We start from the raw sequence: 27,965 nt of genomic DNA, 5'->3' as shown, positions 1-27,965 counted from the left end.
CCGGTCTGACACCACCTCTCTGGGGAACCCCATCCGGGAGAAAACACCCATCAGTGCCCGTCCCACCACGGGGGCCGTCACTGTTCAGAGAGGGATGGCTTCCGGGTACCGTGTGGCATGGTCCACCAAGACCAGGATAAACCTGTTGCCCAGGGCTGTCTTGGGGTCCAGGGGCCCAACAATGTCAATACCCACCCGGTCAAAGGGGGTACTGACCACTGGAAAAGGTTGGAGAGGAGCCTTCTGCTTCCTTCCGCTTTTTCCACTTGCCTGGCAAGTGTGACAAGTCTTACAATGGATGTCTACATCCCTTCGCATCTGAGGCCAATAAAAATGGGTGACAAGCCTGTCATAGGTTTTGTCCTGCCCCAGATGTCCAGCTAACGGTACGTCATGAGCCAAACCCAGCAGGAAGGCTCTAAAGCGCTGGGGTACCACCAGCACACGGGCTGACCCAGGCTCAGCAGCCTTAGGCTCGCTATACAGGAGGTCGTTCTCCCAGTACACAAAATGTGACCCTGACTGATCACCTGAGGACTGGGCTGAGGCCTGCTGCCTCATACCCACAAGAGAAGGGCACACTTTCTGTTCGGCACAGAATTCCTCCCTGGAGGGACCACCATCCTGCTGCTAATGGGTCAGCTCAGGCAGGTCTCCCAGTTCGGCAATTTGTTCCCCTGTGGGCTCCAGGGCATCCCCCTCAGGGTCTACCTCCTCCTGGACCACGGGAACTACGGGGGCCGGTTTCCCGCGCCTCCTGCCTCTTCTCTTCACAGCTGGGTCCTGGGCCGTACTTTCAGGCTCCGGGACCCCATCAACACCCTTACTTGCTGTCATCGATCGAGTGGTTGCACACACCCACTCTGGCACACCCAACATTCTCAAATGCGTCTCCCTCTCCACCTTGGCCCAAGGGGAGTCTTCCAAATCATTGCCCAGGAGACAATCGACAGGCATGGCGGGCCTCACAGCAACTTGAAGAGTACCCGAAACTCACCCCCATTCAAAGGAAACTTGAGCTACCTCACACTCTTTCTGGGAGTTGTCAGCAGCTATCACGGGGTAAAATGCGTGGGGAACCACCTGCTCTCTGGACACCAAGTGACACTTGACAGCTGTCACACTCGCTCCGGTGTCTCTGAGAGCTTCCACTCTATGGCCATTAATTGTCACCCACTGCCTATATTTACTAATGTTACTAGGCAGAGGGGGTGGAGGGACCATTTGCATGTCTCCTAGCGAGACCAGGGACATTTCTGCGGGACCCCTCCCACCAGGGACAACCATCTCCTCCCCTCCCAGGGCTACACTCGCCAACTGACGGGGGGTGCACGCGGCGGTGCATTCGAATTCTTCATGGGACACTGGGGGTCATAATACCGGTGTCCCACCTGCCCACAAACGTAGCAGGTTAGGGGGCCCCTATGAACAGGTTTACCCGTCGGGGCCCCTGGCTTCTTCTCAGGGGGAGGCTGGGAACCTTTCCCTTGGTTCCCTTGGGGATTACTTTGGGGCCCTTTCTGGGACTCCTTCTGTTTACCCTTGTCCCCCCCACTCTTCTGCTGGGGACCCTGCCCACCTTTGGCTGAGTCTCCCACTGGACCCTTGTGGACCCTGGTACTGACCCAGCGGTCCGCCTCCTCAGCAAGTTTTCTAGGGTTAGATATCTCGCTATCAATCAGGTGCTGGCGCAGCTCTGGAAAACAGTTATTAGACAAATGCTCCCAAGCAAACAAATCATAAAGAGCTTCGTAACTTTCCACTTTGCTGCCCTTCACCCAACCATCCATGGCTCTGCAAAAATAAAACACATATTCAACCCACGTCGTACCAGGCAGCTTCTTGCATTCTCTAAAAGCTTGTCTGTACTTCTCGGGGGTTAGGCCATACCGTAACATTAAAGCATCTTTCAGATGAGCATACAACATCCTATCCTCAACAGGCATGTCTAACAGGGTATCTCTTCCCTCATTCACAAAGCGACCCCACAACCCCGCTCCCCAATCCTTCTCAGGGACCCGGTGGGCCAACAATGCTAACTCATACGCTTTAAACCACTGACCAATATCTTCGTTCCTATGATAATCTTTTATCACATCTTTCGGGAAATAAAACCTACTTTCTGCAGGCACAGATGGGATGCTGCCACCAGAGGGATTCAATTCTAACTTCTTAGCTTGGATGTCCAACTCCCTCAACTTGGTATCACGCTCCAAAGCTAACTTTTCTCTCTCAAACTCCAACCTTTTGGTCTCCAAATCAGCTTCTCTTCTACCTCTGGCATTTTCTAACTCCAACTGCCCATTTATCTTTAGCCTTGCCATTTCCATGTTGTATGCACGCTCTTTCGCCCTTTCGTCTCTTTCTTCAGGGGAAAGACCTTTGGAGGAAACACTGCTTCCGGGAGAGGACACAGGCCCATTCACTGGCGCCTCCTCATTCCCTTCCCCTGGCGGTACCACCACCACATCAGAGGGATCTCTGGACTCCAACCAGGCCTCCAGTGCTTTGAGATAGTTTTCCTTAATCTTGAGGCCTTTGGTAGGAACTTTAAACTGTTTGCAAAAGGATTTCAGCTCCTCCAGTTTGTAGACGTTTATCTTCGCTCTGTCGAATTCCTCCACGACAACAACAGGGGTAGTGACTCCGGTGTCACTCATGGTCAAAACTGGCAGTGTTAAAAAAATCAAGCTTCAGAAAAGCGGAGAACCAAAAGAGGTTCCTTCCAAAATCAGATTGTGTCTGCGCTATGGTCTGCTTTCACTATGTAGCGCACACTAATCACTGCACATGGGTCATAAATGCAAAGTTCAAATCCTCACCACTGCGTCCAATGTTAGAACCGGCTGTCTCTAGTTGGCAGAGGTATACACTTCTGACAAATAGGGACACACCTTTTCTAGTCAGGGCAAGGGGATCACACCCTTTGATAACCCCTGCTCACCCCCTTGGTAGCTTGGCAGAGCAGACAGGCTTATCTCAGAGGCTGTGTGTTAAGCATTTATGACCACATACAGTAATAAAGTGAATACACTACAAATGGACACAACACAGTAGTATTATAAAAATAAGGATTTTTATATAAGGCTTAGCACAAGACCAAATAACGACAAAAATATACACAATCTTAATAAATACTCTGGGAAGGGAAAATATAGTTCAAAGGTAGTTTCTTCTTAGCACAAAGTCTTTAGTATCAAAGCAACTCTTCTTCTTGGCAACTCAGTTCTTAGCAGCAATGTAACCCACACGGGAGTTACACGACGTCGAGGCAAAGTTAATCCAAAGGTTCGGCATCGGCCGCGAGGAGCGCTACGTCGAGCCCGGAGTCACACGGACCCCCAACAACACAGTACCTTAGGAAAATGAAGCACACGATGATCAGCGGCGTCGAGCAATCCGGCGTCACGTCTTCGGTGTCGATCAGGCCTCAGCAGTTGTCGATGTCGATGATTCTGTTGCAAGTGTGAGCAGCGCTCACGGCGTCGAGAGGGCACGAGGGCGATGCGAACAGCAGCGGTGCAGACACGAGGTCCCTTGGAGCTGGAGCCGAACTCACTACTCACTGGCGTTGCTGCTGGCGTCGATCGGCCCGGCGGCCGGCGTCGAGGAAGCGGGACACTGGAGCCGTTACTCACTATGTCGAGCTGGATTCGGCGACGTCCGTCGGCGTCGAGATTGCTGGTTCTTTCAGAGGTGCTGGATTCACACGTTCCAGCAAATAGCACTTTAAGCAGATGAAGTCCTTTAGCCCTGTGACTTCAACAGGAGACTGGCACTCTTCCAGTCCTTGGAGATTTTCTCAGCAAGCGTGAGAGGACACACACAGTTCCTCTCTCCTGGTTCCTTGGCAAAAATAAAGAAGCACTGCAGGATTCCCCCCAGCAAACAGCACACTGGCAGAAGGGGTAGGCAAGTCCTTGGATCAGCAGGCTTCTTGTCCTTGGTTTCAGGGTTCCTTGTCAGAAGTGATCTGATTTCTTGGTTCAGGGGTCCTTCTCTTATACCCCTTTTCGGCTTTGATCCCTTTGTCCATGCAGGGTAATTTCCCAACATCCTGGGTCTGTTGTGGGTGGAGCCAGGCAGAAGCACCTGGCCTATTCACTGAGCAGGGCTGGGTCCTCAGACGCCCAGCAGGAGGTGGAGCCAGCATTGTATCAGGCAGGGCAGGCTATCAGCCTCCTGGTAGGAGGTGGGGCTAGGATCGTCCATGGCAGGCACAGAGCCATCAGCCGCTTGGCAGGAGGTGGAGCCAGCATTGTATCAGGCAGGGCAGGCTATCAGCAACTACTCTCCCCCTACTCTCAACGCAAATGTCCCACTCATCCCACACTGACTCATTCAGACCTCTGGAGCCACCCAGCTCCTGTCACACACACGCAAGACCAGCAGAAACCAGAAATGGTTAGACAAGAAAATAGACACTTTCTAAAAGTGCTATTTTCAAACCCAGAGTCCAAAAACCATCCACACCAACGGATGCGTAATTAAACCCCGAGTTCAGGGATACCAAAATCGACATTGCACCATGCTCCCCGAACCAGCTAGGATCATAGCATTAATAATCCTGGCGGCCCATTCTAACTAACGGAGAGCAGGTTACCTCGCAATAGTGAAAAACGAAGATGGCTGTAGTTCACTATTAGGACATGCCAACTTGGTCAGGCGTGTCCTACCTTATACTTACAATGCACCCTGCCCGTGGGCCTACCATAGGGGGGACTAATCTGAAGTTAAGGGAAGGTTGGAGGGACTGGCAAGTAGGTATGCTTGCGCAGCCCGCGTGACAGTACCAGACTGCACGTAGGTCTCGCAATGACCGACCCGTAGACATTCTTTTACGAGGTCGCTCTTGTGGGTGACACAACACGTGCTGCAAGCCCACGAGCGGCATTTGGATTTACAAGCCCCGGCACTCCTGGTGCACTAGACTAGGGACTGACAGTAAACCAAATAAGCCTAACATGGAATACAATCGATACATCAATTTAACATAGGGAGCACTTGCGCTGTGGCACTGATCAGCAGTGGCACGGCGCCCAAAGCATTATCCAGCAAAACATCATAAAACAGTGGAGGCAAACAGAAAAAATGGAGGAGAGACTCAAGCCAATGATGTCAGGTCTAACACGGATCATTCACAACAACAACATATCAGTTTCAGAAATAGATACCTTCAACTATGACACCTTTGAATGCCTAACCGCCAACATTAACTCAAGCGACAACAAGACACTACACTGCCACCTCCTATACCATCCCCCAGGCAACACCACCACTTTCACGGAGCTGTCAGACCTGGTTGCTCATTGCTCACTCAGAAACACCGACAACTTAATTCTAGGCGACCTCAACCTACACTGGAATGTAACAAGCAGCTCACTAATTCACAACCTAAATGAGCTATTACACAGCAACAACCTCACACAGCACTGTTCAGAAGAAACCCATAACAAAGGAGCAATCCTGGATGCTATCATCGCCCAACACGACTCAATCACTCTAGATCATATCATACCGGTGGACTGGTCAGACCACCACCTAATCCTATTCCACATCACGCAACCGATCATGTACCAACCCCACATCCAAGACCCTCACACATGGACAAGAAACCTAACTCAGATCAACATGGGCGACCTAGAAGAAAAGATAAACACGCACCTGCCCATCTTCTTAGATGGTCTTTCTGCAACAGATCTCACGTCCCACTACAACACTACTATGACTTCCATCCTAGACCAACTAGCCCCCCTGAAACAAAAGAAAACCAGGAGCATTCCTTCCAGATCTTGGTTCAACACGGACATTGATGCTGAAAGGTAGCAACTTAGAGTCACAGAGCGTCTATGGTGGAATAATCCCTCTATGAGCCTTCACGATCAACTCAAGCAGCCCGAAGGAAATACAAAAAGCACATCATCAACGAAAAAAATACCTTCTTCTGCACCGCTCTGGACAACGCGAAAAACAGACCCAAGGAACTCTTTAACATTATCAGGCTACAAACTTCCAAGACCTAAGCAACCCCAATCCAGGCCTCCAAAGACCTGTGCGACAAAGTTGTCATCTTCTTCAATGAAAAAGTCACCAAGATTGAGTTATCACTAGACATCAACCTCAATCCCTCCTGCAAAAACCCAACTGCTACAATCAAATCCAACACACACAAGCTCCCCACGGAATCGTACTCGAAGATGAGATTCTCAAACTGATCTCTTCTTCCAAGCCCTCATCCCATGTTCTCGATCCTGTTCCCTCCCAATTGACTAAAAAGCTGAAACACTCCCTCGCCCCAGTCTGGTGCGAAATCATAAACAGCTCTTTGAAAACCGTCGTCATACCAGACTGCCTCAAAGTCGGCCAAGTCACACCTCTACTGAAAAAGCCAGGCCTAGACCCCAAGGATCTGAACAACTTCAGACCTGTCTCCAATCTCCCCTTTCTATCCAAAATCCTTGAAAAATGTGTTCTCCATCAACTGACCCAACACATGGACAACATCAACCTGCTAGATCCCCACCAATCGGGCTTCAGAAAAGGCTGCAGCACTGAAACTGCGATCCTTAACATTGTGGATGACATCCACAAATCCCTAGACAACGACCAAAGCTGCCCACTTATCCTCCTGAACTTATCGGCAGCTTTTGACACAGTTGACCACACTCTACTCACCAAAGCTCTCCAAGACAGAGTAGGTGCAGACAGGATGGTCCTAAAATGGTTCTCCTCCTTCTTACACAACCGCTCCCAAAGGGTAAAAATCAAATCCTTCACGTCCGACCTACACCCAGTCAGCAGAGGTGTCCCCCCAAGGTTCAGTGCTCTCTCCTCAACTATTCAACATATACATGGAACCCCTTACCACCCTACTCAAAAATGCCCACATTGCCTTCCATCTATATGCCGATGACGCCCAGCTCTACTTGGAAACCTCCCCCATTAACGACATTCTAGGACTAAACAACACCCTTAGAGAAATTCAACACTGGCTATCAACTAACCACCTTAAACTCAATCAAGGCAAAACAGAATTCCTCCTCATCTCCAACGAAGAAGAAACCCCTCAAATCGTAGAGTGGCTAAAAGCAATAGATGCCCTCAACGGTAGTCTCACTCTGGCTAAATTGGTAAAATCTCTAGGAATCCCCCTTGACCCGAAACTGAACAGGAACAATCACATTAAGATCTCTGCAAAGAGTGCTTTCCTCAATCTGAAGCTCCTCAACAAAATCAAGCCCTTCATCCCTCCCAAAGACCTCAAACAAGCCACCCATTCACTGGTGCTATCCAGACTCGACTACGGTAACGCAATCCTCACTGGTACAGCTCAATCCCACCTAGCCCCTCTCAAAACAACTCTCAATGCAGCTGCCAGACTGGTCACCGGAGTTAAGAAATATGACCACCTCTCATCTGCACTCAGAGAACTAAAATGGCTCCCAGTCGAAATGAGGGCCAGCTTTCTGACACACAAAGCCCTGCACACAGGGAAACCGGAATACCTGACCTCCAAACTCAAGAAAGCCGGCCAGACAAGAAACCTCAGGAGTTCCAACACCATGCTACTCATCCCCATGAAAACACGCAAACAACAAACTGCTGCACGGTCTTTTGCGGGAAACGCCCCAAAAATCTGGAACTCCATCCCAGCCGATATCAGGACTATCACTTCCTTTATAACATTAAAAAGACTCCTAAAAGTCCTCTACCTCATCCGTGCCTTCCCGAACCAAGAGCCGCCGCCAAAACGCATAAACTTGCACTCCACAGCCCCTGGATAATGCTCCAATACTACCTACAATCTGCAGCCACTTAATAATGCTCTACCTCTACCCCCCACCTCAGGCACCCTACAGCACCCATGACAATGCTCAACCTCACCCTACCTCTTCCTTCCTCCCTGATCCCCCCTCGTTACCTCCTCTCAGAATGAGGCTGAGCCCAGGTCACTGTGCGTTCATCAAGGCTTTCTCAAGACTTCCTCACTTCAATGACGCGCAGCTCACCGGGTTCTCTAAACATTTATGTGGGACTATGCCTTTCTTATGTGATTACAGCTCAATTTCTGTTGTAAAGCGGTCCGATACCCTCAGGTCTGGCCAGCGCTATATAAAACTTCTAAATATAAATATAAATTAAATTAAAGAGTAAAAATAACGGCATAGTGAGCATTCAACATATATTAACTGAGGATTAAAGAAGATCAATCTCCTGAAATATAAATGCACAGAAAAAAATGATATTGACTACTATAAGTGGGAGCATGTCCTAATGACAAGCCAAGGTGCATGAATGTGCTAACCTAATATGGCGCCAAAACTCTCAATGCATACTGCCCTGCGTGTTGATACATCAGAAGTTTAAAACTGCTATATATATATATATATATATATATATATATATATATATATATATATATATATATATATATATATATATATATTCATATTCATTCACTGGAAAAAAGGTTACAGGGACAGTATAGTTAGGAAATAGAATTAAAAAAAACTTTAAAAAATCACTGAAAAAAGCAAAGGTTACAGGTACATTGTAGTTCGGCTCAGATTTCACAATTACAAAACCAGTGAAATTCAAAAGGTACAGTCAGCTTATACTGTACCCCCCGCAATGCACAGCTTATGACCTCGCATATTAAATCAGTCATGGTCAGTGACATTACTGATGACATCACTCATGAAATCTCAAATGACATCACTGATGACATCATCCAGTGAGTGTAAGGGTTTTCTAAGAGTTTATGGGTGTTAAAGATATATACTAACAGGGGGGGGGGGGGGGGCATGGCCACACAGGCGTCTAACATTGTGATTGAAGCTCTGTTGGCCGGGCACATCAAAAGCCTGTTTTCATTATGATTAGCTCCATTTTTTGACTCAGAACACTCACCAATGTGCCCAGGAGGAGAGGGGGAATATGGCGACATCTGACGTGGCCCGCTGTGATGCTGCATTCCGTGATATCAAGCGACTGCGCAGGAGAGCTCCGAGTCCCCGGATCGGGGCCTGCGCCTTTCCGGCGCCCGCCGACGTGAGCGCTGCGGTGCACGGGATGTGAGGTGAGTAGTGGCCGCCGGTCAGTACCCTTTGCTGATTCCGCTCCCACATTAAGCTGCGCGGCTGCCCTCCCACACCCCACGCTGGTTTTGAGCAGTGTAATGCCGAGCACAAATCAGCATTCTAGTGCTGTGTCTGTAACTACACTGAACACCCACCCAACACTGATGTCACAGGTCATGTGACACAGTACCAATAAAAGAGGCCGAGCCCACGTGCTCTGGGCCAGTTGCACCATACCTCCAGTGTGTCCTGCGTCAGTGCATGAGTGCTTGCCAGCATGAGGGCCTAGGGCCCACCACAGCCCTTTACAATGGCGACGAGGGTTTAGCTGTGCCCATGCGTGCCAGCTAAGGAAAAAAATGGCAAGAAGAAAAAGGGGAAGAGAATGCTGCTCGCCTGAGAGCACCCCCTAGGAACAACAGATCCGGCTGCCGAGAGGCCCGTGGGGCGTGTGTCGAGCCCCGGGCCTGGAGAAGAAGGAGGAGTTGACCGAGAGCCCACCCCGCACCTCTCCAGCCTGCCATGGCCCGCCCTGCCGTGGCAGTGCCCCAAGAAGACGAAGAGTCATCGCGGTGCCCACCCGGAAGAACAGGCCCGTCGGCCGAAGGTGAGCCCCAGACTGTGAAGCACCAAAAGCGGAGCCCACCCGCCATAGACTATAAACACTGACCGTGCCCCAAAAGCGCGAGCGGCGCTGGCTACTGTCTCCGTAATTAAGACAAGACTAGCGGAGCCCACCCGCGGCCTCCCTATAGCCACGCGGCTTCGGCCGCAACTGCCCCCGTAGTGAAGCAAGGCTCACGGAGCCCACCCGCAGCCTGCCTGCAGAGTCCCCCGCCGCGTGTGTGAACTACGGCGGCAGGGTGAAAAAAAAAAACCTCAGCGTAGAGCACCCGCAGCGTGAGGAGAGCTGCCGGGCGCCGAATGGTTGAAGCGGAGCCCACCCGCAATGAACTAAAGTGTCAGCGGAGCCCACCCGCAGCTAAGTAAATCGTCAGCGGAGCCCACCCGCTGTACAGCGCTGTCACCCGCGCCGCGTGTGAAGTGTGGCCGTGGCGGTAGGAGAAGAGAAGGAGAGAGAAGCCAGCGCCCGGCCCGCAGCCGGTGAAAAGCAGCGTCAAACCCCCTGCGCAGTACAACGGGGAATAAGCTCACCGCAAGGAGAAAGTTGTCACGCTGTGGCCGTCTGCCTCGCTGCACCGATAATCCCTGTGTGTGCGCGGCCGAGGCAGGGAGCGGCCTGGAGACCGGCTGACAGACTCTGGCCCCCCTCATCCCCGCGCAGCGTGTGAGGACTGGAGCTGCGGCGGCGGGATGTGAGAACAAAGGCAGCATTAGGCCTGGGGGCATTTCATTAGCTTAAAATGAGCCCCGCAGCGGTGAGAACACAAGCCACACTCACACGACCTGGACAGTGAGTGTCTACTGCCAGGGGCCGTGTGCACCATTGAAAAGGAATCCATGTGCAGCAGGGCAGAAGCGGAGTTCACCCGCATTCAGAGCGAAGCCCCTGTAGGCTGGAACACTGCCCAAATCACAAGTGCCAACACACAGCTAGCACACACCAAGCACTTACCCTGTTTCAAGCACCTGCATGCATAGGGGTCCCAAGGAGTGAGCAAGCTGGAAGGGACATCCCACACAGAGAGAAGACTGCATGAGCCCCTGCAGCATCAAGAACCAATCCAGGTTCATCAGAACAATCCAGCAAAGTAGCACTGCCGTTTAATGGATATCTCAGGTACTGCAGCAACGCGAGACTCCAACAAGCACAAGGCAACCCAAGAGATACTGAGCAGTGCCATAGGAGCAAAGCAGAGTACACACATAGCCCAGCCAATACAAGAACACCCACAAGTGACACCCAGAGACTGATAGAGGACCACCTGCTGGCAGGTGGCTACTCTCAAGCAGAAAGGAACTAAAGAGCACGTAAGAGACAGTCCGCAAAACTAGATACAAGACCTACACTTAAGGCACTGTGAGGAGACGGCGCAGGAACGCGCCAGAAGCGCAAAGAACACACCAGGAGAAACTGACTAAGCACAAGAACGCGACAGAACTTAAGAATCGCGCCTGAAGCCCTAGAAGCGCGCCAGGAGTGCAGCAACTCACAAGATATTCAAGAGAACGCGCGACAAGTGCGCCCACGCGAAGAAGTTCACAAGAATCGCAACCAGCACCAAACGGAAGAAGCACAACCAAGAGAAGATCCATGGAGTGGTGACGCAACCCTCCAGAAGCAAACACCCAAGAAACATCTTTACCACGCCAGAAGAGAAGACAGCGATGCCTGGTGGCCACAGGCCATCGCTGCAGCGGAATGGCGAAAGTAAGAACACCCCACACGAACCAACAATGGTTCTAGAACCCAGCACCAGGAAGTGCGAAAGCGCATGACGCAAATGCGCAGCAGTGCGAACAGCACTAGCCCAAAGCAGCAAGTCACAAAGAAGACACGAAGAGCGCACCCAGTTGCGCACCAAAGCAATCAAACAGAGATGAAAAGAAAATGGTTGCGCAGTCAACCCGCAGCATTGAAGAATCCGCACAACAGCAACATGACCACTCAGCATGGTCACCAAGCACCAAGAAGCTCAGCACCACGAATCTTACCTGCCAGACCTCGGCAGAAGGGACTAGCACGAGGTCCAAGAAGTTCGGACAAGGTGCGGTCCAAGGACCTGGACCCATGAACTTCAGCCACACAAACTAAGGAAAGCAACAGGAAGAAGATGTGAAGGTCGTGACGCTAACCCTGGAAGTGAGTGACAAGAAGACAGTGTCCTAGAACTAGGACAAGACCAGGAAGACACGTGCAGAGTGCGCGCGCTGCATGGGGAAGCCTGGCCAGAGAAGATGAAGAAAAGGGGACCAGGGTACGTTGCGAGAAGAGGAGAAGAGAAGAAGAAAGATCGGAGTGGCATGCCGCCACCGAAGAAAGGAAGAAAAGAGGAAAGGAGAAAGAACAGAGTGGCCACCGCCACTTAGAAGAAAAGAAGGAAGAAGTAATCAGAGTGGCACGACTGTCAGGGTAAGAAGAAGGAAGAAAGAACAGAGTGGCCGCCGCCGCTAAGAAAAGAAGAAAGAAGCCACCCCTGCGGAAAGAAGGAAAGGGACAGGCACTGGAACACCTGAGTGCAATGGAAGACAAACCTGGCAAGAGCACCCGCAGTGCAGACCAAAGACAACCAGACCTACCTCGCACCAGCCCATGGCAAACCAGAATCCGAGACCTCGAGGGACTCTGGTGGCAGCAAGTCCCGCACGAGAGGCAGACCTACTGAAGCACGTCTGCAGGACCCAAGAGGATGAAAGCCTCGCGAGCAATGAAGAGAGTCGACAACTCAACCTTCAGGTGGAACTAGGACACGACAGTGAGGCTCGTGGAGCGCCCTGCTCACGGCCCGAAGGCTATGGTAGAGCAACACGACCGAAAACACCAGTCCAGTGGAAACCTGGCTAAGAGGTCCTCCCGGACATCTTGTGGCAGAAGAAAACCGGCGAGAGGGGCATCCTAGTGAGAGGGATGTTTGAACCTACTCTATTCACCTGCCAAGAAACACACAAGCCTGCCTGGAAACATCACGCAACCAGCATGGAGAAAAGAAGCCGGAAGACAAACAACAACCATGTCATCCATCTCTCTTTAACTATTCGTCACCAAGAGAGCAAAGCAAAAGGCAGGGCTGAGAACAGTGGACAGACAGCACGGACAAAGAATGAACCCGCTGAACAACTGCGAACCGTGCCAATGAGAACTGTTAGTCCGAAAACGCAAGAACTATACTGCCTGCGGCTTGCAAGCAGCCAAAGAGACTCGTTTGGAAATGCAAGTCCAATGTTATTTTCTGTGTCTTCTTTCCCCCACAGGTTTTTGCACTTTTTACGTTTCGTTTAATTTTTAACCAATTTGGGGAGGGATGTAATGCCCAGCACAAGTCAGCATTCTAGTGCTGAGCCGGTAACTACACTGAACACCCACCCACCACTGATGTCACAGGTCATGTGACACAGTACCAATAAAAGAGGCCGAGCCCACGTGCTCTGGGCCAGTTGCACCATACCTCCAGTGTGTCCTGCGTCAGTGCATGAGTGCTAGCCAGCATGAGGGCCTAGGGCCCACCCCAGACCTTTACAAGCAGCACGCTGGGTGGCGAGATTGGCATCTGCAGGGCACGGCCTGCCTTGCGATCGCAGCCTCGCTGAGGGACTGTGTTGGGGACAGGGCCTTCGGTCCCGGTGCGGCGGGCGCGCGGGGGCAACCTGCTTGGTTCCGCTCCAGGAGTCAGTGCGGCTTTGGGTCCGGCTGAGCGTGCTTGCTCCCTCTGCAGACCTGATGCCCGAGCACGGCCTGCCCATTGCAGAGCAACTGACGTGGACCTGAAGCCTTGCGCAGACTGACCATCGGCATTGAGGTCCACTGGATGTGGCCTACTGAACAGCTGGCTATGAGAGTGCACGAAACTCAGGGCCTCATTTATGAGAAATGAAGCATCGCTGCGTGAAAGCAGCGATGCGTCAATTCTCAGTGCGCACTCCTTGCGACATTCCTGATGCGTCATATTTACAGTATGACGCATCATGTCGCAAGGAGTTACAGATACGTCAATATTTCTGACGTATCTGTAAGCGCAAAAGTAACGCATTGCTAGAGTGTGTCACAAAAGTGACGCAACTCCAGCAATGCGTCCTTTCACATGGGGCAAGCCCCATGTTAAAGGGCCTGCGTCAATCTTACGCCTGCTGTGAGGCAGGCGCAAGATTTTGACGCAACGGCGTCCTAAAAGTGACGCAGTGAAATCTCATAGATTTCACTGCGTCACTTCTACGACCCTTCCTTGCGTCAATACGACCCCCCTGCATACATTATACCTGGCGCAGGTATAATGTGGCGCAGGGGTTTACAAAGTGACACATCTAGCTAGATGCGTCACTTTGTAAATATGGCGCAACAAGGCGCATTTTTATGCCACTGGTGCGTCACAAAAAGTGACGCACCAGCGGCGTAAAAAGTGACGCACAGCCTCATAAAGGAGGCCCTTAGTACCTGCTCCTCGCAATATCAGCCGGTGATCGCAGCTGCTAAATCTCTTGGCTCCACTGGAGGTTGTTCGGCTGCACAGTGCGACGTGTTTACCTCCAACACTGCCCAGTTAATACAGCGCTCAGCTGGGGGAGGCCACGCTGTTCATAGGGCTCATCTGGAGACTGTGGGTACCGCGAGACACTAGGGACTGTTGGCGGGCTCGCTCTCTCTGTCGGGGACACGATTAGATTCCCCTTGCAAGCTGGCCTTCCAGAACTGCATCACGAGCACACTGCGGCAAAGAGGCTGGATTGCTGAATGATCGTACACGGTGTGTTCACATTGCCCTGGGCCGGGGGTGCAGCCTTTACCATCACTGTTTCCACGTTGGGCTTGGTGGACAGAGCACTGGGTGACCTACTTATACCGCCATATCAGACGACCCAGCCTGTGGGGGCCTTTTTTCACCGCACTTGTTTCCGGAGCACGCTCTTACCACATCGTACCTTCCCTTAGTGGTGAAAATACACTACCCTGAGACATGGGACGCAAAAATCCTAAGCAACGAACTCTGCCCTTTGATAAGGTCACAGACAACGCGACCCTAGAGCCCACCAACATGGCAGAAGGGGCCCAAGGAGCCGAAGACTTAGAGGACCCTCCATCTCTCACAGCTGCGATGCTTCAGGAGATGAGGGCGGGATTTAGGGCCCTGGATGGCAGATTCGATGAAGACTGGCTGAAATGAGCTCCAAGGTTCAGGCACGTGAGCAGTGCTTGGTTGTGGCAGAGGCTCGGATATCGGATGTGGAAGATGGCGCGGCTCAGTCACAGAAAAATTTGGACATGGTAGAACGAATTTTGATGGAGGTTGCGATAAAAAACGAGGACTTGGAGGCGCACAGTCGGCGCAACAACGATTTGATCCTTGGTGTACCAGAAACGGCCAATACAGGTCGTATGGACGTTTTTTGTGGAACAATTACTATCTGATTTGTTTAGCAGGGAGGCCTTTTCTCCAGGATTTGTAGTGTAACAAACTCACAGATCGTTGGGGCCCCGCCCCAACCCTGGCCTGCCATCGAGACCCATCATTGCGAGAATTATGAACTTCAGAGACAGGAACACAGTCCTGCACACCGCTCGTGAACGTGGCGAAATTCAGTGGCAAGGGAATAAACTATCCTAACTCTGCCATGGACCTTTTCAGATCACTCTCCTGTGGTGCTGCGGCTTGCTATCCCTCACCCTGGGGGATTTGAGAGACAATGGCTGTTTCCCGGGGGGCACTTCAGGACCAAGTGTTTCTTGAGGAGATGAGGGTAGCCATAGAAGACTATTTTGACATTAATACTGGGTCAGTGGAGACATGGGCAGTGTTATGGGAGGGGTTCAAAGCGTATATTCGGGGGGTTTGTAGTGCCAAAAATGCGGGCGTCCTAAAGGACCTGCGTGATACTCTATCCCACATTGAGAAGGAAATAGCGGCCTTGAGTATGGAATTACTAGAGCAAGCCTCCGCTGAAGGAGAGACTCAGCGCTTGGCTCTGTTGGTAGATTTCCGTGATGCTGCGGAGAGGAAACTATTATACCTGGGTAAGCACTACACGGCCAGGAGGTATGGTGAAGGCGAGCGTCCTGGCAGAATACTGACACACATACTCCGTCCCCCTTACAGCAAAGCTTACATAACCGAAATCAGAGTCTCAGATGACCAGTTGGTGTACTCCACTCCAGAGATAAGTGACACATTCCTGTCCTACTTTAAAACCCTATACAACTCTAGAATAAGTAATGATCTCTGCACTCAGGAAGATTATCTATCCGAAATTGCGCTAGTTTACCTTGAGAAATATATGCAGGATTTCCTTGTATTCCAATATCCAAAGAAAATGTAGTGGAGGCCATAGAGGCGCTCCGGGGTTCCGCTTTTCCGGGACTAGATGGGTTTTCCGCTGATTTTTATAAGGCATACAAAGAAATTTTGGTCCCAAGTCTAATAGAAGTTTATGCGGAGGCACTAGATACAGTATTCTTCCCCCCACCTTTAGGGAGGCCGCCATTATTCTGCTCCCTTTCACTATTGAACCTAGATTATAATATATTGGCTAAGGTGATTGCTATCAGGCTTTCATTATTAATGGAGTATGTTATCTCCCCGGCTCAGTCCGGGTTCATCCCACATCGATCCACTTCGCTCAATCTACGGACCCTGTTTGCAGTAATTCATAGGCTAGACCCCAAGATCCCAGCAGCAGCGGTATTACTAGATGATGAAAAGGCCTTCGATTCCCTAGAATGGCCCTTTTTTATTTCAGTGATGCGCCGCATGGGGATGCCCGAGGATTTTGTTTCCACCACCGACCTCTTATACACTGGACCCTCTGCCAGTCTGCGCCTCAATGGTACGTTATCCCAACTCTTTCTCTTGACTCGCGGTACAAGACAGGGATGCCCCTTGTCCCCTGTATTGCTTATTTTAGCAATGGACCCTTTGATAAGGCACTTCCAGGAGCGCCACTTGCACCGCAGTCTGCAGTTTAAAACTGATCCTTTGTTGGTGTCCCTTTATACAGACGACACTATTTTGTATGTCAGAAACCCACAACTTAACCTTGAGCCAATTATTAGGGAAATCTTATGTTTTGGTCGGTTTTCGGGACTTGGTATTAACTGGCACAAGTCTGTGATCTTTCCCCTAACATGTAGCGCTGCTCCTTGCGACTGTGAGTACCCACTTGAACGGTCAAATAGCTTGGTGTCCACATACACGTGGATTCGGCTACTATATTGAGGTCAAATTATGGACGGGTGGTTAGCTCCTTGGAATTTCAAATAGAGCGATGGCTACACCTGCCACTATCAATGGCTGGTAGAGTCACCATTATTAAAATGATAGTCTTTCAGAGATTTTTATATCTTTTTAATAATATTCCCATTCCCCTCAGTCAGTCCTTCTTTCGGCAGCTGCGACAACACCTTTTACGATTGGTATGGGGGGGTAAGAGACCACGGGTGAGCTGGCAGATTCTGACTCTCCCGTATGAGAGGGGAGGCTTTGGTGTCCCAGATATGTATTTATAATATTGAACGGCACAGTGCAGTTATGCCTTTGCTTGGTACTACCCAGACGCCTGGATCCCTTACTTGAAACCGGAGGCAGATTTGGTGCTCCCGCAGAAATTATCCACAGTTCCATCCAAAGGGATCCCGATGGACCCACTGGATATCCAGACAGTATCCACCACTAGCTGGGCATGGGTGAAACTACGGAGATTGCTGGACCTATTATATTCTCCGGCTTTACCGCTCCCGAACCCCTCATGGCTTCCCATCACGGGAGAAACATTAGTACAAAGTACACTGGCTAAGTTTGAAATCCAAAAGTTGGGTGATCTATTTCCGAAACATCATGTCTTCTCTGTAGCAAAGGATGTTGGATTCCAAGATTGCTCCTTCATAGACACCTTCGTACTGCGTCGTATGCATTCCATTCTGCGAGCCACCTTTCCCACATATCCAGTTGTGCCATAACCTTCTGCCCCATTAACGTTGGTTATTGAAAGTGAAATGGGCGCTCACTTGATTTCTAAAATGTATAAAGTATGTGTCACAGAACGCCCCTTCGCTGATGGAAAAATTTGCATGGCATGGGAATGTGATTTAGGCCGGCCCATTTCAGATGACCAATGGGTACAGTGTTGCAAGGTCACAAAGGAAGTATCCCTTAACAGCAGGTACAAACTTCTACATTTTAAAATCCTTCGTAGAATGTACCACACCCCTGCCTGGTCGCATAAGATAGACCCATGTAGGCCACATCATTGTTGGAAATGCTCCGCCCCTCACGCAGACTTCGCACATTTGACTTGGACTTGTCCAAGACTACAACTATATTGGGTACAAGTTCATGCCACGCTGGGCGACATGATCTCCCTGTCTTTGACCCCCACTCCGGAAATCGCACTACTGGGATACATGATTAACTTCCCTAAGAAAGTAAGGAGGGTTGCGGCACTTGGGTTCCTGCTGGCTAAGTGAGAGATATCACTAATGTTGGGTTAGAAAAAGGCACCCACGCTGCAGGCTTGGCTTCGAAAACTAGCATATTGTAATGTGAATTGTGAAGTTTATGATCCCTAATGCCCAGCTCCTCACGCCCTAAAGATATCTGGGGCACTGACAGGTTGTATATTGCTGAGAACAACAGGGACTCTGAAACGCAGGTGGAGAGTGGCATTGTGCCAGAGGGAGTGGGCTAAGAGAACATCATGTGGGAGTGACAATACTGTTAATATTGTACAATGTATCCCCATCTCTGCTCCATGCTTATCTCTGGGGCGGCACTAGACTGAGGATTATGTATCTGTGGCTATACCTGTAGTTGTGATAGTTCTCAAGATTGCCGTCTCTGAGACATGTGGACTGGCTGTTAGTTAATTTGTGCGGCTCTGACGTCAGGATTATATCTACTGTTGCCATAAAATATGTCATGTATATCACAGTGTATTATTGCTGTATGATAAAGTGCCTAACAATGTACCGCTCTAATATTGATTCCCTGATCATTGTGTATTAAAATTGAAACATAAAGTTAAAAAAAAGATATATACTAACCTACTACAAAAGTTAGATTAATATACTAGGTGCACTACTAATGAGTGATACTACTTCTGTATATATTATAAGAGTATCTGTGTATTTGTGTGTGAATGGGTGTCTGAGTGGCTGTATGGGTGTATAAGTGGGTGTGTGAATAGCTGTTTGGGTGAGAGAGTTACTGTATTGATGAGTGTGTGGGTGTGTGTGTGGCTCTATGGGTGAGTGAGTGGCTGCATGGGTGGGTGAGTGGATGTGTGAGTGACTGTATGAGTGAGTGGGTGTCTGAATGACTATGAGTGTGTGTATAAGTGGTTGTATATAGGTGAGTGAGAGTCTGTGGGACTGGCTGTATGAGAGAGTTAGCGGATGTGAGAGTGCTTGTATGGGTGTATGAATGGGTATGTAAGTGGTTGTGTGGGTGTGTGAGCAACAAGGAGATTTTTCGAATCAACCAGGGAAATTAGGCGCACACCAGTGTGTCCGCACGGTAGAGAGCACCGTAAAGTGGTGGGTACAGGCAAAAGGGCGGGCGGTAATCTCGCAAAACCGCTCAAAGTTGGATCTAGAGGATCCACACAAATAACATAAACACAGCAATGCCCCTGCGCTATACAAGTATATAAAACATTTAGAGAAATGACATAAATATAGAAAGCACTTTCATTTGGTATGTATCCACACTTTAGGAATCGTTTTTTTGAGAATCAGTTACTCCAGGTTCAGGTACAAAAGTTCCGAAAAAGAAAGAGAAATGTTCTGTCCTTGAAGTTAAATCATTGGTTTATTGTTCCTTTGTTAATGCCAACACGTGTTTCATCGCAGGGAACATACTGCGAATCTTCAGGGCTTTGGTGAGGAAAGTATGACTACCAATAACAGAGTATGAAGGCAAGTCCGTATTGGGACCGAAATCATGTAAGTAGGTTCGGGGTATGTTGCACGCTGCCTGCGTGATAGGGAAATCTTTTTTAGTATAGTGAGAATCGAAACCCGGGAGGAGTTATTGTGCGTATCCGAGGTGTCTCGTGTGAGACCAGCAATCCTTTGACAGGCGGGTACACCTTGTCAGTGTCGAACTCCCTCTTGAGGTTCCCGGTGCCGTTCTACGAGTGACGTCACTCGTAGAACGGCACCGGGAACCTCAAGAGGGAGTTCGACACTGACAAGGTGTACCCGCCTGTCAAAGGATTGCTGGTCTCACACGAGACACCTCGGATACGCACAATAACTCCTCCCGGGTTTCGATTCTCACTATACTAAAAAAGATTTCCCTATCACGCAGGCAGCGTGCAACATACCCCGAACCTACTTACATGATTTCGGTCCCAATACGGACTTGCCTTCATACTCTGTTATTGGTAGTCATACTTTCCTCACCAAAGCCCTGAAGATTCGCAGTATGTTCCCTGCGATGAAACACGTGTTGGCATTAACAAAGGAACAATAAACCAATGATTTAACTTCAAGGACAGAACATTTCTCTTTCTTTTTCGGAACTTTTGTACCTGAACCTGGAGTAACTGATTCTCAAAAAAACGATTCCTAAAGTGTGGATACATACCAAATGAAAGTGCTTTCTATATTTATGTCATTTCTCTAAATGTTTTATATACTTGTATAGCGCAGGGGCATTGCTGTGTTTATGGTTGTGTGGGTGTGTGAGTATGTGAATGCTTGTATGGGTGAGAGAATGGCTGTGTTGAGAGACGGCATGGGTGAGTGGGTGTGTGAGTGGCTGTATGCGTGAATCAGTGGATGTGTGAGTAGCTGTATAAGTTCGTGTATGGCTGTGTGAGTGGCTGTATGAGTAAGTTGGTGTGCGAGTGACTCTATGGATGAATGAGTGGTTCTGTGAGTGTTTGTGTGGGTCTGTGAGTGGTTGTGTGGGTGTGTGAGTGGGTGTATGAGAGGTTGTATAGGGGTCTGAGTGTGTGTGTGTGAGTTCTTCTGTCGATGATGTCATGAGTGAATTCATTTGAGAAGTCATCAGTAATGTCACTGACCATATCATGAGTGATGTAATATGTGAGGTCATAAGCAGTGCATTGTGAGGCATAAGTTATAGTTAGCTCATCTAACTAAAACTGATGAATTTCACTGATTTTGTATGAGTGAAATCGGAGCCTAACTATAATGTCCCTTTAACCTTTGTTTTTTTCAGTGAATTTCTACATTTAAAAATATTCTATTTCCTAACTATAACGTCTCTGTAACCTTGATTTTTTTCCAGTGAATTTCTAAGGTCTTTTTTCTTTAGTGTTGTTTCCTTACCATAACGTCCCTGTAACCTTTGCTTTTTTTTAAGTGAATTTGTACGTTTTTTTTACATTTTCCTAATGTAACCTCTAACCTTTGACAATGTGTGAGTGAGTGCATGAGTGTCTCAGTAAGTCTGTGAGTGGGTGTTAGAGTGTCTGAGTGGATCTGTCAGTGAGTGAGTGAATGTTTGAGTAGGTCTTTGAGCGAGTGTGCTTGTGGGTCTGTGAGTACATGAGACTTTGAGTGGGTCTGTAAGTGAATACATGGGTCTCTGAGTGAATCTGTGAGTGAGTGCATGAATCTCTGAGAGGGTCTTTGACTGGATGCATGAGTGTCTGAGTAGTTCTGTGAGTGGGTGTGTGAATGTCTGAGTAGGTCTGTGAGTGGGTGTATGAATGTCAAAAATGGTCTGTGAGTGGGTGTGTGAGTGGGTCTGTGAGTGAGTGCATGAGTCTCTGAGTGGGTTTGTGAGTGAGTGCATGAGTCTCTGAGTGGGTATGTGACTGGATGCTTGAGTGTCTGAGTGGGTGCCTGAGTGGGTCTGTGAGTGTTTGCATGAGTCTGTGACTGGATTTGGGAGTGGGTGCATGAGTGTCTTTGAAGGTCTGTGAGTAGATGGATGAATCACTGAGTGGGTGAGTCAGTGTCTGAGTGGGTCAGTCAGTGGGTGCGTGACTCTGTGGAGTGGATCTGTGAGTAGGTGCATGAGTCTCTGAGTGGGTCTGTGAATGGGAACATGAGTGTTTCAGAGGGACGATGAGTGGGTGGATGAGTGTCTAAGTGGGTCTTTGAGAGCATGAGAGAGTCTCTGAGTGGCTCTTTGAGTGGGTTCGTGTCTCAGGTGGTCTGTGAGTGGGTGTATGAGTTCTTGAATAGATCTGTGAGTGAGTGCATGAGTGTCTGGGTATGTCTTTCAAAGGGTACGTTCTGCATTCACTGCTGATCTGGCCCAGTTGCTTCCTGGTATGACACAGGTTTATGCACCCAATCACAGCAGAGGGGGCAGAGCCAAGGCTGCTAAGGGACATTTAATGCTGGTTGCAGCGTTGGAGCGCAGCGGACGGGTGCCAAAGGCCAAAGGCAAGCCCGTCTGCGCCCATCCACAGATGTCCGGGGCCAGTTATTATGCTCAAAATACTGCCTATTCCTCAGCTGATCCTAAACAGCTTCACTCTGTCAAGCTCACACCTTCTCTTCATCATTACCAGCTTGGTCAAGTATGGGATTATGACAACTAGAACATCTTTCCCTGAACTACTACATAATACCGCCCCTTCCAAGTTACGGGACAGAAACAAACCTCTGAAGTTATCCGTCTTATACCTTAACACCCGCTTTATGGTAAAGCACCAATTAGAAATATTTATTTTACTAGAAACAGAGCAGCCTGACATCCTTCTGCTGACTGGGACCTGGCTCTCCCAGGACTCCTCCCCTGATATTGTGGCAGCCTTACCCAAGGAATATTATATTCGTCATGCCAACAGCCCCCAGGGGAAGTAGGCGGAGGAGCCACCGCCATAATACACCATGCCTGGAAATTCACTGCACTAGCACCACTAGACCTACGTCAGTTAATAACTTTGTAGTTAAACTAGAATCCAACGCAGCCCCCTTGGTTTCTGTCTGCTCTACAGGCCCACCCACAGTATGCCTCTATTTCCACATTCTCTGGGCGAACAGGCAGCACACTTCACTACTAATCATGCAAAAATCCTGCTGATTTTCGACTTTAACTATTGGGCCAATGACATAGCGGGTGGCCCTCAATCTGTCAAATTATCTGACTTACTCATAGGGCTAAACCTCACTCAGCAAGTGTTCTCAGCCACACACATCAAAGGGCACACATTAGACCAAGTCTGGATAGCCAATCTCAACATGCCCACTCTGTCAATTGCACCTTGGACATGGTCTGACCACCACCTAATTAAATTCACCATCGATAACATCACTCTGATCAAAACCCCTCCTACTGAAGGGGGAAGAGCAAGGAACTGGAATAAAATCGACAAAACTCTGGGGCATATTATCAAGGGGGTTTATCTCCGCTTTTTTGGCTTTAAAAGCCAAGAAAGCGGAGATAAAATGATCTCCCTATTACCTAGCTGTCGCTAACACCAGTTAGCGACAGCTAGTAGGAGATAGCGACCATCTTGGGCCCCACTTTGCATGTCAGTGATATTTATCACTAATGAGATGCAAAGTGGGTGTGCCAAGATGTCGCTAACATCGCTATCTCCTATTACCAACTTTTGGAGATATTCGCGCTAAGCGCAAATATCTCCAAAAGCTAACACCTGCCCTGAGCAGTTCTTAGCCATGTTATCCAATGGGAGGTGGATAACATGGCTAGGAGCATTAGCTCGGTAATGCATGAATATCGCTGACTTTTCAGCGATATTCATGCATTGCGGCGATTTTTATCGCATTTGCGATAAACCTTGGTAATACCAAGGTTTATTTGCGGTAAAAATCGCCGCAGCTCAGCGGTAAATTTTTGTCTCTAACCAAGCAATAGCGATAATTATCGCTATTGCTTGGTAATATGCCCCCTAATTCCTTAAGTCCATAGGTTAGTTTTGACCATCTAGAGTCAGGTCCATGTGATGGTCACTTACAACCAGTCTCTCAACTAAGGGGCTGCTTGGAGGTGGTAGCCAGTAACACTGAAACTGAAACTAATGATGGTATTTTGCTTGAGCAAGCTTTAGTGACTGGGACGGAACCTGGTAACAATGGTGGGGTGAAATGTTGTGGCAACAAAATCTCTATTCTGTCTTGGAACGTTGCAGGGCTCTCCAATAAAATGCACAGCCCTGATTGGGGAGGTTTTATAGACAAAGTTGACATCTGCCTCTTTCAAGAGACTTGGGCTAGGGAAAACGTCCATAGGGTAGGATTTTTGTCAGTAAACACTCTGGCCTCGTTGGGTGAGAGGGGAAGACCCTTTGGGGGCATGACTATACTTGTAGGCTCCATTTGGGTTGTACAGTGACACATTTAAATCCTCCTTCCCTAGATCTTCAATGTATTAGACTCTCCTTTACACCCAAGTTTACATTGACCCTTTTTAATGTTTATTCTCGCCCTACTAGGGCAGGTAAAGAATCCCCAACCTTGGACATATTAGATAACTTCATTTCAAAGGTCAAGGGTGAGAGCACTATGATAGTAGCGGGTGATTTCAACTGTCAATATGAGCCGCTCCCGGGCATGCTTGAATCCATCTCTAGTACTGAGGACTCTCTATGGTCCATCCCTGAGCTGCAAATTTCCCCGATCAGGGATTGGACCCCAATAGCACTCCAAATGAATTCCATCTCTTTGGCTCACTCTTTGAGAGCATGTAACGGTCATACTAAATCTGACCTAGAGGGTAACTACACTTTTAATCGGCCAGCCCAATCTTCTCGTATTGATTATATTCTGGTTGAGGCCTGTGCTTGGCCCAAGATCATTGATTTCGCGGTTCTTCCTCGTCATGACAGCGACCATAATGCCCTGGTACTTGACCTAAACCTCCCTGAACTGGGTATACATTTGGGTGAAGGAGAAACCAATTGGGAGTCTCCATTAATTTCCAATAACAGGAGTAGGCTAAAATGGCCTTCTGTTAAAAATTCTCCTGAATTAATGAATTTATTGTACCAAAGAGTTCTCCGGGCACTTGACGATCTAAGTGGCCGGCTTGAACTGTGGCAGGAAGTACCTACCAACCAAATCCACAACATTCATTCAGATCTAACAACGAGCCTTATGCAACTGCTTAATCCACCTATGCGTAAACCAAGGAAAAATAGGGAGGGTAGCTCATGGTTCGATGCCAATTGTAAGGTAGCCAAGGTGGCACTTCTGGCTGCCATTAGAACGAAGAACAGATTTTTAATTCAAACCAGGAGGCTCAAGTACAATAAAACACAGTCCGATACCAAACAGACCTCGGAGAACTCTAAATGGTCGGCTACTAAAAATGCCCTTGGGTGTAGGGACATGAGGGAATTCTAGTCTATTGTCCGCTCTGGTAGCAAAGAAGGTAGTAAGGTTGATGTTTGTAACATCACATCAGAGAAATGGGTCGGACATTATCAGAAGTTATACGCCTCTCCTATTGAAGATGGCCCTACAGTGGATGCTTCTGCTCAAACACCCATATATGACCCAGTGCCAAACAGTAACCAGGTCCTTTTCTCAATAGCCTCTTATAATAGTGAATCCGTAGAGACTAAAATTAGATTGAAGGACATTGAAACCGCCATAAATAGGCTCCCAACGGGTAAGGTGCCTGGTCTTGACAAAATCCCTGGTGATTTTTTTAAAGATCAAATAGCAGTATGGGTTCCTTATCTATTTCTTTTGTTTAATGCTATAGTGCAGGGCTCTACCTTACCCACCACTTGGGTTGGAGCCGAGATCATACCAGTGTTCAAAAAAGGTTCTCCACTTCTCCCGGTCAATTATCATCCGATCAGTTTGATCGACGTAAGTCAAAAAATGTTCTCTCGTATTATTTTGGACGGCCTTCAGATTTGGATGGAGGAACAACAGACTCTCAGTCCTTTTCAGGCCGGTTTTAGGGAAAAGATTTCCACGGCCGACCAGTTATTAAGGCTCCAACTTCTTTACTGGAGACCGTGAGAGTAGAGGGTGGCAGCCTCTACTTAATCTTTGTAGACCTTAAAACGGCCTTTGATTTAGTGCCCCGTAAAATCCTTTGGGCTATCTTGGAGGACATGGGGGTTCCGGCTAATCTTCTTAATATCTTCAAGCGATTTCATTGTAACAACTTTGCCCAAATTAGGAGTGGTAAATGGGGACGTCTGACACCCAAAATTCCTGTCAACAGAGGAGTCAGACAGGGGTGTGTGTTGGCGCCCACACTCTTTTGTCTCTTCGTCAATGCCCTGATTTCCCACCTTAAGGGGGTCAAAGACATTGATGCCCCCAAACTGAACAATGAACAGGTGGTGGCATTAATGTTTGCAGATGACACCCTCCTACTGTCAAATCTCCTATGGGCATCCAAAGAGCCCTGGATAGCTTTGTTAATTTTTGCCATTTAAGGGGGCTGTAAATCAATGTCCAAAAAACCAAGCTCGTGGTCTGCAACCGAACAAAGACCAGATGCAGTAATCCCTCCCTCCCTAAATGGCTTAGCTTTGGACAGGGTAACAGTTTTTGAATATCTTGGTATCTTGGTATTACCCTCACGGACAAAATGGATTGGGCACCTCAACTTGCAAAGGACAAACTCAGATTAGTTGAGACCACGGGCAGTATTCTGAAATTCCATCGAGAATCCACTTTCAAGCCAGTTGCGCCCATCTTAGAAATCTATAAAGCTCAAGCCAGGGGTGCAATTTTATATGGGGCTGAACTCTGGGGCCATTGCTAGGTGGACGGCATTAGCAAAGCCGAAAAACTATTTTTAAGATCATTGCTGGCACCCCCATCTAGTCCCCCCTTGATCCCAATGAGAATGGATCTTGGTATTACACCCATACAAGAGGTAGTCGCACTGTGCCCGGTCATCTATTGGTGCAGATTATGGGTAACCCCCAAACTATCATGTTTTAGACAAGAATTGGAAGAAGTATTGGGCCTTCCTGGGTCTGAGAAATTGCCATGGTTCGCCTATTTAGAAAGGGAAAGTAAGAGACTGGACCTACCCGGTCTATGGTCTAATCCAGCTTTGGTCTGCACACAGTTGTCGCGTAGAGAGCTAGTCAATTTAGACCGTTGGTCCAGGATCTTGGCCATCCTTGGTAATTCTTCCTTAGGTCCACTTACTGTCAAGTTTTTTAATCTAAAAGATGAATACATAATTGAGCCCTTTCTTGACGAGATTTTACCTTCCACAGCGAGGAAACTTTATCTACAATTTAGATATGGTACACTTCCTCTTAGGATCTTCTCCCATAAATGGTCCGGTACTAAGCTAATTAGCTGTCCGGCGTCTGGCGCCAAAGAAGAGTGAGTCCCATGTTCTTTTTTTCTGCCCTAGTTATAAAAACATACGGCAACGTTGGCTTATGCAACTTTGCAAAAACATGGGGTTCAGACTTCACTCAGAAGCTCTTAAAATTCTGAAAAGTAATACTTCCACCCCGGTTGTATTCTCAGTTTCTCGCTTTTTTGATGCTATTTGGCATAGGAGAAGATATTTTTTGTAGTAATTATTTCTAGTCTGTTGTACATACCCATGAATTTACAAAATAAGTAAGCTGTATTTTTAATGTATTTATATTTTTATAACTATTGTCACTTGTTTAAGTTTTTATTATGTCTTGTATGGCTATTATGTATCTTTTATGGTCTCTGACCGAAATAAAGATTACTTGACTGACTGACTGGCTATTCCTTAATACTTTGGCCAATACTGTCCCGCCCATTCAACTATCCATCAACCTTATTGACGAGAGCCTAACAACCTGGCTATCAGCTACCAGCAACAAACATTCAACCCTATAGAATCTTGCCATGTAGCTCAAAGATTGTTTTCTGTCAATCTAAAAGCTCAGAAACTAGCTCTCCGGCAATTTGAAAGGAGGTGGAGATGCAACTACTGATCAGAGGACAAACAGACCTTCCTAGAGGCGATGAAAAATTACAAAAAAACTATTTTGGCCACTAAAGCGCCTATTTTTCCTCTAAAATCTTAACCGCCACCAATAAGTCCAAAGAAATATTTTCCATTGTTAATGAGCTGTCCACCCCTGACAGAATCACAATAAAACCCACTCCCTCCTGTTAGACGGACCGGGAGGGTCGGCCGAGGACAAGGGGAGAGGTCTCCGGGGAGAGCTGTCTCCAGCGATCGTACAGACAAGTAACTTCCCCCCCACAGATGTACACCACACAATGATAAGATTTAACGTTCTTTATAAGCAATCTTTAAGTACGGTAGAATGGTACAAGGAGGTCTGGACTCAGGGGTCCCCTCGATTCTAGTCTCTTGGATGGGAAGGGGGTAGCGGGACAGTCTTGTTACCAAT

Source organism: Lissotriton vulgaris, chromosome 3_1 (assembly GCF_964263255.1).
Source record: "Lissotriton vulgaris chromosome 3_1, aLisVul1.2, whole genome shotgun sequence".
Taxonomy (NCBI): Eukaryota; Metazoa; Chordata; class Amphibia; order Caudata; family Salamandridae; genus Lissotriton; species Lissotriton vulgaris.
The sequence above is the reverse complement of the archived record's forward strand: the minus strand, read 5'-3'. Positions refer to the sequence as shown.